Genomic DNA, 15105 nt, shown 5'->3' with positions numbered 1-15105 from the left:
AATAAAATTACACAGTTAAACAGCCTTAATGTAATACATATTACATTAAGGCTGTTAAACTGTGTAATTTTATTTTATTTAGATATCAAGTACAACGCTCATGTTAATCTTATATGTTAAACACATTTAATGTCAATTGTCCAGTTGTGTTGTAATATATCGACAATAGCCCCCGAAATCGTGCGGAATATTTAGACGAGCATGTGTTTATATAAACACCGGCGTCTAATTAAGGTGATAATAGTACACACAGGTGAGTTTTTTTCTTTTTTATCTTAAATACTTATCTGTATTTAATGAAAATACATTAGCACATTCGATGCCTGAAAGGCAAATAAATTATTTCACAAAAAGGATCAACAAAGAAACGTTTGCAATTAAAGATACATCGTTTTCTTTTTATAAAATAATCAACAAACACCCTTCCTAATGTGTGTCTTATTAAATTTGTATCATTCTAATTTGTAACGGAATTTTATTTGGTCATTGTTAACAAACTGAACGTTTTTTTCGAACAAAAGAAAAAGATAACTTAATGCATTTTATCACAGAGCACCATACTTTGATTCACTATCAAGGAAAAAACACGCCCTATTAAATATGTGAAGAACATTTTCCTTAATGCAATCTCAATTTATCACATGATGTTTCCGAAAATTGGCCTTTTAATGTAACATTTTCCATACACTTTTATTTAGTTAGTGCTATATCACTATCAGTAGAATAATTCAATGTCAAACATAAAGTAAAACATGCATATGATTATGAAACGATAAAGGTTCTTCATCAATGCTTTGATCTTTTATGCATGCATACATCCAGTTCAAAGTTCTTCTTGGTAAAGGCAAAAAACATGTTAGTTGCAATAATCTAACTCCCTGCTATTGACCCTCCCGAGTCGCTGGGAGTTGCAACTGGTTACAGCATATGTCATGTCTACTGCTGGGAATTCAAGCGGTACTGAAATCGGTAATATTAGCAACATACACTATATTCTGGCATAAATAAACACAAACATCACTAATGCGCAAGTTAAAACAATTGACGTGATGTTGTGTGCTCACATAATAATATTATTAATCCAAAGTTTTAAACACGTCAACGGTTCATGAAAATGTGTATAAAGTGTTTGCAATGGAAAAAGCTGATTATTCTTAATGCGAAAATACGCTATCGATTATCTCCGGAATCACCCGCAAGATAGATCTAGTGTCTAATCAACCAATTGTAATACACCGACTTTCTTCGGAACCTACATAAGATAGATTAAATCATCAAAACTTCGGCTTTAGGTTTGATAACTTTTTTTATCAACTTTTTGTTTTTAGCATTTATCCACAAACAACACGCAAATTGATACTGATTGTAACCGGTATTGTGTTTGTTTTAGGTTGATTGAATTCGATTTTATAGACAAACTTGAGACTAATTTTTTTTTTACATTGAATTTGGTTTAATCAGAAAGAACTCTGAGCTGTACATGTGTACCCATAAAAGCTCAGAGCATTCAAGAAGAACTAAAAACATGTAAAAATATGAGTGTCAAGTATTTGTATAAAATCAACTTCAATCTACCTTCATGTTATACATTGTAACAAACACAGTTACTGTTACATGTATTTTTTAATCAGGTGTTTATTAAAAAAATAATTTGAACGTGTTACATACTTTAGGGGGGGGGTCTGTGATTTGTGACAGTTTTGTGAGAGGGGGAGAGGGTGGTTGATAATGGTTAAATATAGTGTGACATACTTAATGAACGGCCCCTGATCTGTATTAGAATTTGGTAACAACAGTTGAAGAAAGAATCTATTTCATCTATAGAGGTAAACATGTTGTATAATATGTTTGTGTTTTGAACTGTAAACAAAATGCATTGTTATAGTTTAGAAAGGGAATATACATACATTTTCACTCTTCTATGGACACATTCATTGTCAAAATCTACTTGTCTTCAAGAATTAGCAGATTATCCAAATGAAAGTTTTTGTTACGGGTCTTCTTGATATATTTGTCATTAAGTTTTTAAAAACACAGATTTGTTATTCAATTTTCTAAGTGTGTACAATTTTAACGAATGATTATTATGACTATTAACTGACAACTTTTAAAATCATTTACATTAAACAGATCCATGGAAAATTTCTTATCAGAGAGTACAATAAACACTTACCACTGGACAAGTCCCCAACCCTGTTTTAGCAATTGCATTGTATTTCTTTTTTTTAAATTCTTTTTGTCTCCTACTGGTGAAATCGGAGGGGACTTATGATTTGCGCTCTGTCTGTCAATCTGTCTGTCTGTCAGTCTGTCCATCACACTTTTCTGGATCCTGCGATAACTTTAAAAGTTCTTTATATTTTTTCATAAAATTTGAGACATGGATAGATGGCAATATGGAGATTATGCATGTCATTTCATTTTGTTTGTACGTCAAGAATTCTGGTTGCTATGGCAACAAATAAAAAATAAAAAATCTGACAATGGTGGAGTTTCACCGGTAGGGAACCATATTGCTTGGCAATCTCTTTCATAAAATTTAAGACATGGATAGATGGCAATATGGAGATTATGCATGTCATTTAATTTGTTTGTTCGTCAAGAATTCTGGTTGCTATGGCAACAAATATCTGAATTTCCCAATTTTAGTCAAAAGAACATAGATTTACCCATATCCAAAGGGCCCCAGTCGGAGTCCCATTCCCATAATAACTAAACATGACAGTTATTTAAAGAAATAACACATTGCAACTGTTGGTATTCTGTATTTGAAAAAACAATTCTATGGCAAGAGTGAAAATGGAGATGCATACCATTGTTTCATATACATTTTTTGTAACATTCTTGTATGTAACATAGGCCAGAAATGGTTATTTGATGTGCGTTTTGTAATTTGATTTCAAACTTGAGATCTCTTACAAGTACATAATTGTAAAAATAAAAAAAAATAAAGTAGCATAACTGCTCAAAATAAACAAATATTTCGTTAAATATTTCGTTAAATAAAGTTAACCCATACAAAATCAGTTTTTCATATAGCAATAGCCAAAATATCAACTCTAGATGGTGTATGGTAACACATATATATTTAACGAGATACAAAATGCTTGTTTTTATTTTTTTGTGGCACAATATACTCAATTTTAATTTCCTGCAACAATATCTATTCATACGACACATGAACACTAACTTGGTACATGAACATGGCTTTGTGTTGCATATATTGTCCCACAAAAAAGAAAAAAGAGCATTTTGTATCCTGTTTAATCTTTGTTTCCAGACCACATCTAGCGTTGAAATTTTGGCTATTGCTTTATAGACCACTGAGTTTTAATGTGTTATTGTTAACTTAATTTTTCGAAAATATTGTACGAAATACTAGTTGATTTTGATTGTGTATGTGCTTTTAAGCTCATTAAATTTATATATAGAGTAAGACACTTCAGACTTCCATTCAAATGTGTTATTAATTTGTGTATTTTGAATCAACTGACCATTTCACAGTGGCTGAGTTAAAGACAGGTCACCTTTCCACCCAAGAGAAGGTTGATTAAGACAAATGGTAAATGACAAGATGATACATATCACCTAGACCTTTCTGACAGCCACGTTGGGCAGGCCACAATAAACAATTAATTATAATAACTTTAAGTGCGAGGTTATTGTTTTACTGTTAACCACATTAGGTCAGGGGTTACCTGATACCATGTTCTTACCATACACCTGTAATGATATCAATATTTATTATATAAACGTTGATAATGGATCTGTTATCAGCTAACTTGTTTGTATTGTCTTTTTTTTCTAAAGATTATATTAGGCTTTCGACAATGGTGTGAAAATAGATCTAGTAACATACTGGACACTTTCAGTGCTGGAACCGAATTTTGAAGGCCTTTGCAAACAGTTTGGATCCAGATGAGACGCTACAGAATGTGGTGTCTCATCAGGATCCAAACTGTTTGCTATTCTGATAGCATTCTTAAAAAAAAATCGAAGAAAATGCTTATTTAAGAAATTCTGCAGACGATATTTTAGCAGAAGCCAAATTTCCCAGCATGCAAAGGGTTAACACTGTGACTGCACATTCCCATGCAATTTAATACAATTAACATTATGTCTGCGGTACTCATACAATCTTAACAAAAGCCGTAGGCGATTTTAAAGGTTTTTATATAAAAGTTATGTATGACTTAAAACGCCTCTATATTTGTAAGAGATTGTATCATAATGATCTAAATGCATCTGTTAAAATGCCTTGCAGTCCATTTCTAAATTGCAAATGTTGTTTTTAACTTAACATGATCATGATGTGCTGATGTTGTCTTGAATAAGTGTTTTGTATTGTAATTTAGCACATTATTTTTTTAATTAATAGTGCCTTATAGCTTGTGCATGAATAAATCCAAAGTGTACAGATTATTTTAAGACCAGAAGTTTTGTTTATTCATAAATGGACAGATTGAGACAAAAATAGGTGCACCCTGCTTATTTCAGGCTGGTCAAAAGAAATAAATGTGTCAATTTTCTGAAATGACACATCTTTTTTTAAAGAAATAATCAGTAGCAAAGCAATAAAATGTAAATGTTTAACTTTCAACCCTTAATGACAAAAATTAAGGGTGATAACTTTTTTAAAAGTTATTTAATGCATTATAGGAAGAAAAATTAAAGAAAATTGTTGGATTCTTGACATGGTAAAAGCTGTCATGTTCATGTTGAAATCTGTTGTTGTTCCGGTAATTAAAACCCTTCAAAACTTCCTTTAAGTGTAATCAATGCATAAACATCACAACCATAAAACAAATGCTTGTTATCTTGGCGTCACTTAAATGTGCATGTTTGGAGTAGATTACTAAACACAGATTTGTTAAAAATGAAGGTCCAGACTGTGTTCTTTGCCGTTTAAAGTCCAAAATGACTTGGAAAAAAAGGAGAATATTTTGTTTGTCTTGAAAAATAATTCAATTTATCATACAAGGCTTTGAACATCAGAATCTTGTTGAGGGACAAGAACGTGTTTTTTTTAGCCCTTTACCACATAGATACATATTGTGACACATTTACATTCCCTTAGAAAGTCTATTTTAATTAAAAACTTTTCTTACCTGTTTCAACTTTTAAGGCTTCATTTCCAACCCTTAGATACTGACGAGCAGAAAACAGCATAAAACCTGAACAGACTGAGAATAACTGGCAGGCTGTTCTGGTTTTATGCTGTTTGCACATAGCCAGTTTCACTTTGCTTCTAAGTGGGAAAGGGTTAACTGGTATTAATCATAATTCCCTAGCATAACATTCCCATATTTCACATTGAACTTCTCTTTCAAAAGTACAGTTTAATAAGAGTTTTCAAAATAAACCTAAATGTTTCTTTGTTTTGATGGGTTTACATTATGGGTATTTCTACTCGATACTTTTGTATAATGAATGGATATGACCAGCAGGAACAGAGATTATTTACACAATTTATGATAATTAAACTAAATTATCATGAACATTGTAAGGATACATTGTTATTGTATGAACACAAATAAAATCTGATTTGGTTGGGGACTATATATATGTCTTCAAGGCAGTATAATATGCACACAAAGTAAAGTCTTTTTGACACATGTGTTATGCGGCGGGACAATGATATGTTATTATTTCAAATACATTATGTACAAATCAGATAAAATGGACTTTAAAAATATGTAACAATGTTGAATTACAAAAATACTTTTAATTTGTATACGTTTAGTTTATATTTTAATATATAAATCAATGAAAACTGTTGTCTTCGTGAATTATTACAAAATCTAGATACATTTATCAGTGATTTGTTTTGCTCAAATTTACAGCCGATTGTCGGCTGCTTCCCAATCGCAAAAATACACGTTTTTTCCCAAAAATCTGACCAAAAATTCCCCAATAATCCTATTTATAATGCTTAATTTTTCCCAATTTTATGGTTTATTGCGCTATTTTTCCCAATTTCACGGTTTATCGCGCTAATTTTCCCAATTCAAAAGGCACAGGCTGTAACAAATTAAAGCAAAAAAATCACTGCATTTATACATGTAAGTATAAATGCAATAGGGGAGCATAATGCATGTAGATGCTCAGTGCTCCAGCAAGGCCTAAATGGAAGGGCACCAGGCCCTGCTCTGCCCTTCCAAGGCCCCGTCCTGCCCTGGCCTTTTGCTAAGAAAACAATATTATTTTTATTTTTTAGACATAATTATTATACTTTAAAAATTTCTTTTTCCATTGTAATTAATTTATTCCTCGTTGTAGGCATTTTATTCGCATGGTTTTATAATAATGGAAATAATATATTCTAACACTTATTAATAACATAAAAATCATATGCAACAGGGAACATTCCGGATACGACCGCGCGCTCATGCCCTTTTGACAAAATACTGCGCGTTGAAAATGCCCTTTTGACAAAATAGCTCCCCCTGCCCTTTTCAAATCCTAGCTGGAGCACTGGATACTTAATGGTAGCTTAATTTTCAGCAAATATGATATCTTTATTCAGGTGTATATGGTATATAGGCTTGATAATCTCTCTTTTCTGTCGGTAGACCCTTAACATCTAACAGTTCGCATCAAATCTAATATGACAATAAACTTTTGGTTACCTTATAATACAAAAATGTATCTTAAAGGGACTGTCAACCACGACGACGGAGAAAAAGAAAGTTGTACAATACCGCATTTTTTTACAATTATTAGTTTATATTGATTAAAATATCACAACTGATATATTACATTACTTAAAAAAGTTTTTGAGTTTTCATATTTTCAGTATATTCGGAAATAAATTTTACTGGGTATGTCTACCAGGTAACTACCAGTAAACTATAAATAACGCAAGTAGATTGATCATCATCGTCACGTGGTAAGCCCAGGAATGCAAATTGTGCATGCAAAGTGAATTCTATATATTTAATACATAAAATGATCAATTTACTTGTGTTATTTATGGTGCTTATATCGTTATGTCACCTATTTTCGCAATGTACTTTTGATTTCACGTCGCGAAATTTAATAACCGAATATACTGAAAATATGAACTTTTTTCAAGTAATGTAATATACCAGTCGTGATATTTTAATCAATGTAAACTAATAATTGTAAAAAAATACGGTATTTTAGAACTTTTCTTTTTTCTTCATTCGTGGTTGAAAGTCAGTCAGTCCCTTTAAGGCCAAAATGACTGTCAGCCCACTTACCTGTGAAAATGTTCAGTTACTCAAATTTTGAGAATTTGCTGTTAAATCCAATATTATACATCTTAACTTCACAGTGTATATTTTTGACCCCATATTTGACTTAATTTCCACCTGCCAAATGAAATACTTATAATAATTAAACTTGACGTAAACTTGACTAAAGTAAGGCTTAAAAATAGTAGGTTGTTTTCACTAACCCTAGCAACTGTAATTTTGTGTGAAGACCAAAACCTTTTTGATAATTTGTTAATTTTTGTTCAGTTTCAAACTTTTGCTAAATTCCAATTTCAAAAGTTCTATTAGTCTTAACAGTTATATCCAATCTTCTCTAAAATTCATGAAAATGTTTATGATTCACATCTAAGCCAAAAAAATTGATCTCATATAAACCCAAGAATTGCAGAAATAAGGCACTTTGTTTATCCATTATTTGCCATTATTAGCATATACACTGTAACTCCAATATAACGCTCTCGGTTATAACGCTGAATCCAATATAACGGGGGTGGGTCTTGGATCCCGTTTTTTCTCCAACCTTCCATATCTGATTCAAATCCATGTTATGCAATTTCATGTATTTTCAGACAATTGAAAGATGGCGGCGATCACATCTTGATTGCTTTATTATACTGTCCATTGAACCGATTTTAATCGCTCTGAGGTTAAACAACACCGACAGCTTATTGGTGTTAATCTGTTGTGTAATGTCAATAAAGGTGTGAAAAACGTGCGTGTCAGTGTTTATTACATGTATTTCCTATCAGAGCAGTACGGTGCGCTAATTTCAATAAGTTAAGTGCAAGCCGGATAATTATCAAATTAAAGTTATTAAATCGATAAAAAAACATTCTTTCTTTGAAAGGAATGCAGTTTGACTCTATATTAAAGGAGCGGCTTTGAAATAAACTGCGCACAGTATAAAACAAATTTTTCTGTCATTTCATTATCATTCTAGTATTTAGTCATTTAATTCAGTTCTTGTACGAGAAATTAATTAAATAATCCAGACGATTTATTTGCATGCTAAGGCAGTGTAATTGTCAACAAAGATTCACTTTCATTTTTGCCCGGTATCAGAAAGTCCCCGGAAAGCACGTTTTTTGCATGACGGCGTATGACGCAATAAAACCTTTTTTTGTACATGTAACGTATTGCATGCAATCTAAATTTAAATTCGCTTGTCCAATAAAAGCTCTGCCCCATAATGCACTGTCCTCTTTACACTTCTGAAAAATGGCATATTCATATAGTTGTGTTTATGAAATTCGTAAACATATTGATCATCATAAATGTTTAAGATTATTATTTTTTTGTAAGTGATTTTGTAACTTTATTGGATTATCGGATAAATGTGCGCATTAGAAAAGCGGTATGTATAATGTTATCGATACGATTTGGTTTATATGCATGTATTCGCGGATGACAACACAGAATGGTAATACACAGTACCTATATTATAGGCTATACTATACCTGTGTTATAGCCCCCTGCAATAAATGAGCTCAAAACTTATAACGCGGATCCGTTTATAACGCTGTTGCGTGGCTTGGACCCCGTCATCCGCGTTATATTGGAGTTACAGTGTATTATGATTTCCCTCTACATTATTTTCTACTGGATTAATGCCAGAAAATGACGGTAATACTGATTGTTCAAATGAAATTTATCAATTAGAGGTAATTTAAATTGTTATCACCTCGATCAAAATCTTTCTTAATTTTCAACTATACTATATTTTAATGCAAAGAATTTGAGAAATTTGTATCTTATCACAATGGAGTAAATTTAAGTTATCACCATGTTTTTGAGATAATAATTTATGGGTTCATGCGTTGTCACATATTTTTTTATGTCATAAAAAGGTAAATTATTCTTTGGAAAAAAATTACAACTTGCGTTATAAGGCTGCATGTTTTCTCGGTACCTAGCAATCTTCATGTTAATGTTTTCACTAACTCTGAAATCATGTAAAATAAGCAGACTAGATAATTGCAGATAAATATGCACAATGCAATAACACAATGCATATTTTTTTACAATATTTATATTTTATAATTTACACTTGTCCAGTACTTGAACATTCTACTTTTTAGTGCTTAATGTTATTAAATTAAAATACTGTACAAAGCATGAACCCTGGAATAAGAAGTAAACTTAACTTTCATGTACATTATTAGATTTTCTGCTATTTAATAGATCAAAATAATATCGTAAAGATCCCATATGGTTCATATCTTAGTAAGTTCTGATTTTTTTAGCTTGGCTGTTTTCGGAGAAAACCCGAGGTATTGTCATAGCCAGCTCGTCGTGTTGTGTCGTCCGCCGTGGTGGTGCTAAAACCTTAACATTGGCTCTAAAATCAAAGTGCTTCCACCTACAACTTTGAAACTTCATATGTAGATGCATCTTGATGAGTTCTACACGCCACACCTATTTTTGGTTCACTAGGTTAAAGGTCAAGGTCACTTTGACCTCTAAAAAATAAAAAAATCTGACAAGCTTTCATTTATTCAAAATTGCACCCGTAGCCGAGCATTGGCACCCATTATGCCTCGCTCTTGTTTATAAATTATATTGAAATCTTTGCACACAAATATCATTACTACATTTGTCCCTGTCTATTCATAGGGATAGTGTAGATTGTCGATGAATCTTTTTGACTTTATGCAAATCACTCCTATCATATTGATAATACTAGGCTAACTCAGTAGGAAAGTGACAGTAAATCAGGAAGATAATCTTTATCAAGCGTAATATTTTACTCCAGTGAATAAATTTAGTTTAGTTTGGAATAAGGTACTGCACTAAACTTTTGTGTATTAAAATAAGGTTGCTACATGAGGACTTTTCATGACAATCCATTTTGGGCATGTACAGAAATGGTCAAGGTTTCTGTTTCAAAAAATAATTTGGCCTTTAACTTGATTTTGGATGGAAATATTATGCTGAAATTTCGTGTTAAAGGGGCCTTTTCACAGATTTTGGCAAACATTGGATCGTAAAAGCTCCAGTAAAAAATCAAGAAAAAAATTAAAAAAGGAAAAAAACATTGCCCGGAGCAGGTTTCGAACCAGTGACCCCTGGAGTCCTGCCAGAGTCCTGAAGTAAAAACGCTTTAGCCTACTGAGCTATTCCGCCGAGTTGACAGTTGTATGTATTTTATACCTTATATAAGCAATCTTCGTAGTTTCACAAAATTTAACGACAAAAACAGAACTCTCCAAATTATTCAATCGTTTCGCGTTGCAACGCTTTATAATTTTTAGGTTTTCAAATCGTCAAAAGATGCATATAATAGCTATAATAGAGCATGGTTAATGTTCAGTATTACTGTTTCCTCACAAATATCATAACTAAAACGAAAACTTACGAATCTGAAACAACTTTTTTCAATTTTGTCAATTTACCAAAGCGTGAAAAGATCCCTTTAAGGTAGCTGACATCTTTACCTATTTGTTTGTTATGCCTCCGGATCCAATGATCAGTGGTATATTGTTTTTGGCCTGTCTGTCTGTCATTGTGTGTGTGTGTCCAGTGATTTGTTTTGCTCAAATTTACAGCCGATTTTCGGCTGCTTCCCAATCGCAAAAATACACGTTTTTTCCCAAAAATCTGACCAAAAATTTCCAAAAAAAGCCCAACTTCCAAAAAAAAAAAAAAAAAAATTTTTTTTTTTTTTTTTTTTTTTTTTTTTTAGAAAGAAGTCTCGTATAACTTAATTATGATTTCATAAATCTAGGTCTCAACTTTATTTTTTTAAACATCTTACAAAATATATAACTTGAATTTAGTCATTTTTGTCCATAAATCATTCCCAAACTTGCCACTTTTATTGATTAAAAAAAATCCCAACTTGACCAGACTCCTTTTCTAGAAAACTCCCTGAACATGCACTTAAAAACAATATCACTTCTGTTACTTATAATCCTATTTATAATGCTTAATTTTTCCCAATTTTATGGTTTATTGCGCGATTTTTCCCAATTTCACGGTTTATCGCGCTAATTTTCCCAATTCAAAAGGCACAGGCTGTAACAAATTAAAGCAAAAAAAATCACTGGTGTCTGTCACTAAACTTTAACCTTGGTCATAACTTTTGCAATATTGAAGATAGCAACTCGATATTTGGCATGCATGTGTATCTCATGGAGCTGCACATTTTGAGTGGTGAAAGGTCAAGGTCATCCTTCAAGGTCAAAGGTCAAAAACCAAAATCCAAGTAACAAGCTTGAAAGGGAGATAATTTATATTTATTATTTAGCAGGTACAGATCATTTTCACAAGGGAAGTAATATTTTTTAAAGGGATATAATTAAAAAAATAAATAATTCAAAGCGGCGCAGAGGGGGCATTGTGTTTCTGACAAACACATCTCTTGTTCCATCTAGGAAAAGTTAGGTCAAGATCAAGGTCACTGTTTCTAAAATTAGAAAAGCAATAGCTTGTGTTTTTTGTACCCGTTGTGAAATTGTGAATTGTCTGAAATTGTGCATGTTTGTTATTTCCTGAGGAACGAAACCAAACAAAAAATGTAAATCCTTATGATTTATCATTTTCCTCATTTGCAATTGCACCAGCTGGTTTCCTTGGCAAACATTATATGGGTTTAGTTCAAATTTATAGCTACAAATATTGTGACATTTTATGGCTCTACATAGTGAGCAAGTTTGATTGGGAAGGTCAGGTTTATGGTAACAATAAACACTTGAAATGCACTCCACCTATGAAATAAATTAGAGCTGCCATAATAGGGTCACCTGATATGTACAAATTTGAACTAATTTTCCCATGTTCTGTTATCAACTGACAGTCAATGAACTGATATATAAGAGAAAACTGATACTTTGCTTTCAGTAGGGTACTTTGATATTCACTCTTAAGTGAATTGATGAATTCCACTTTAGTTGTTAACACATTGATAGTGTGCCAACATTGTGTGAAATCTAGTCTTATTGAAGGTACAAAGACAGGACACAGGCTATATTTTATTGGTCTAATTACTGATGCTGAAATACTGCCAAGGGACTATTAAACCCTTTAACACTAAGACACGTCATTTGACACATTTGTAGTCCATAGAAAATCTCATACATTCAACACCTTTCTTACTAGATTCAAGTTTCAAAGGCTTAATTTCAAACCATAAGGTACTGATGAGCAGCAATCAGCATGAAACCTGAATAAACTGTGAGTTACTGGCAGGCTGATTTGATTTTATGCTGTTTACATACAGCCGTTTTCATCTTGCTTCTGAGTCGGCAAGGGTTAACTGTAGGTAGCAAGTTATTAACCAGAAAAACTTGAAGACAGTTTCTGAGTGTCCAAATGTCCAAAATGTCACCATAATGTCAGTCAGTTTTTACTGGAAGCTACTGTATTTAACCCATTTATGCCTAGCGTCTAGAAAAAAGGCCTTGGCAAACAGCGTAGACCTAGATGAGACGCCGCATGATGCGGCGTCTCATCAGGGTCTGCACTGTTTGCTTAAAGAAATTTCTGTAAGAAATATTCTAAATATAGAAATAAATATACTAGACATCCCTAATTTTGAAAATAAATTGATTCAATTTAGAAGGATGGGAGAGTCCACTAAGCATAAATGGGTTAAGTAAAGGATGCAGTGCTGTTTGTTGAATGCATGCTACAAAACCATAACTCACTGCATCAAAGTTGGAGCCTCTGCCCTTTATTGAAATTTGCAGGTGGGCAAGCCTTTGATTCATCAGCAAAAAAATACCATTCTACATTTTACAATATATCATTCTGGAGTTGTCTTTCCTGTTAATATTGAGAACCTATGCACCAGATAATTTTATTGTCTAATGTGGGGCAAGTAAAAAACAACAAAATTCTTTCCTTACAGGTAATTTATGGGTTTTTAACACAGAATGTCATGCCCCGTAAATTTGTATTAAAAGGAAAGTGTCATTCATAACCTGGTAAAAATAATTATGACCTTATAGTCACGGTCAAAACCCACTCTTAAGTCATATAAATGTACATGTGCCATGGGTGCACATCTTCATTGAGAACGAACAAACTTTTCTTGCATGCAAAGTGAACATTAATTCTGTATGCTTTATTAACGCTGGTAAAATTGTGTATAGCTTAATTTTTAAGTTATCCAACTGTTAAGTGCATGTAGTTTTCTGAATACAGTGTCAAGGCTTACACTTTAAATATGTGCAATAATTTTGTTTCATGAGAGATAAATACATATAATGCAACAGTGAAACAATATTTGTGTTTTTGTGCATTTCAGAGGTGCAGTTTATATCGCAAAACTTCATACAGCTTAGCAGTTATGCATTCTAGATGACACTTTGACGTATTTGGAGCAAAGAACAGAGGTATACATGTAATAAATTTAAGGTCTTGTATTATTTTTACTTCAGTACTTATTGCTTTAAATGTACATTTAGTTGTTTGGTATATCAGTACCAATATTGATGAAAAAGTTACCTATAACAATGGTTGCTCTGATAGTGTTTGATTTTGGTTATTTATGTTCTATGTGCATGGTCTTTGTTAATATTTATATTTTTATGTCCCCCACTACAGTAGTGGGGGACATATTGTTTTTGCCCTGTCTGTTGGTCTGTTGGTTGGTTGGTCTGTTGGTTGGTTGGTTGGTTGGTTTGCGCCAACTTTAACATTTGCAATAACTTTTGCAATATTGAAGATAGCAACTTGATATTTGGCATGCATATGTATCTCATGGAGCTTCACATTTTGAGTGGTGAAAGGTCAAGGTCAAGGTCATCCTTCAAGGTCAAAGGTCAAATATATGGGTCAAAATCGCTCATTTAATGTACACTTTTGCAGTATTTCAATATTCAAGATAGCAACTTGATATTTGGCATGCATGTGTATCTCATGGAGCTGCACATTTTGAGTGGTGAAAGGTCAAGGTCAAGGTCATCCTTCAAGGTCAGATGTCAAATATATGTGGCCAAAATCGCTCATTTTATGAGTACTTTTGCAATATTGAAGAAAGCAACTTGATATTTGGCATGCATGTGTATCTCATGGAGCTGCACATTTTTAGTGGTGAAAGGTCAAGGTCATCCTTATAATATATGTGGCCCAAATCGCTAATTTTATGAATACCTTTGCAATATTGAAGATAGCAACTTGATATTTGGCATGCATGTGTATCTCATGGAGCTGCACATTTTTAGTGGTGAAAGGTCAAGGTCATCCTTCAAGGTCAAATATATGGGTAAAAATTGCTCATGTAATGTCACTTCTGCAATATTGAAGCTAGCAATTTTATATTTGAAATGCATGTGTATCTCATGGAGCTGCACATTTTGAGTGGTCAAGGTCAAGGTCATCCTACAAGGTCAAACGTCATATAGGGGGACATTGTGTTTCACAAACACATCTTGTTATGTTTATATTTATTCACTGTGATTTAAAGTGCTGACATAAAGTAAGCATTATAAAATTCTGTAATGTAATTATTCTAAAATATACGGTTATGATGTTAGATCCAAACAATTTTCAGTATTTAAGGATTTCCATAGTCTATAATTGCCTCGAATAGTTTTTAGCTCCACTGGCCACTGGCCAAAGGCCAGTGGGGCTTTTGTCATGGTCCTGTGTCCGTCGTACGTGCGTGCATGTGTGCGTGCGTGCGTTAACTTTTCCTTAAAACATCTTCTTCTCCTAAACTACTGGTCCAATTCTGATGAAATTTCTCAGGAATGTTCCTGGGGTGAACCTCTTTCAAATTTGTTCAAATTATGCCCCTTTGGTCAAATTTGACCCTGCCCCGGGGGTCACAAAAAATGAAAATTTGCTTATATAAGGCCTATTTTGTGAAAACTTTCAAAATCTTCTCGTCCATAACCATTGGGCCTAGGGCTATCAAATTTAG

General features: G+C 32.8%; 1 protein-coding gene across 3 annotated transcripts in view; it reads left to right on the top strand.

Annotated features, from left to right (window-relative positions):
- Window positions 1–210: 210 nt before the first annotated feature.
- LOC127880612 (uncharacterized) overlaps window positions 211–15105 on the top strand; it is a 108108-nt gene continuing 93213 nt past the window's right edge. For 2 of the 3 annotated variants that reach the window (XM_052427936.1, XM_052427946.1), the window contains exon 1: window positions 13486–13573. The gene's annotated coding sequence lies outside the window, so the exon portion shown is untranslated. Of the gene's footprint in view, window positions 254–13485; window positions 13574–15105 lie in introns of those variants that run through there. The other variant, XM_052427923.1, reaches the window with a different exon arrangement.

The sequence above is a fragment of the Dreissena polymorpha genome, chromosome 1 (assembly GCF_020536995.1).
Source record: "Dreissena polymorpha isolate Duluth1 chromosome 1, UMN_Dpol_1.0, whole genome shotgun sequence".
NCBI lineage: Eukaryota > Metazoa > Mollusca > Bivalvia > Myida > Dreissenidae > Dreissena > Dreissena polymorpha.
The sequence above is the reverse complement of the archived record's forward strand: the minus strand, read 5'-3'. Positions and strand labels throughout refer to the sequence as shown.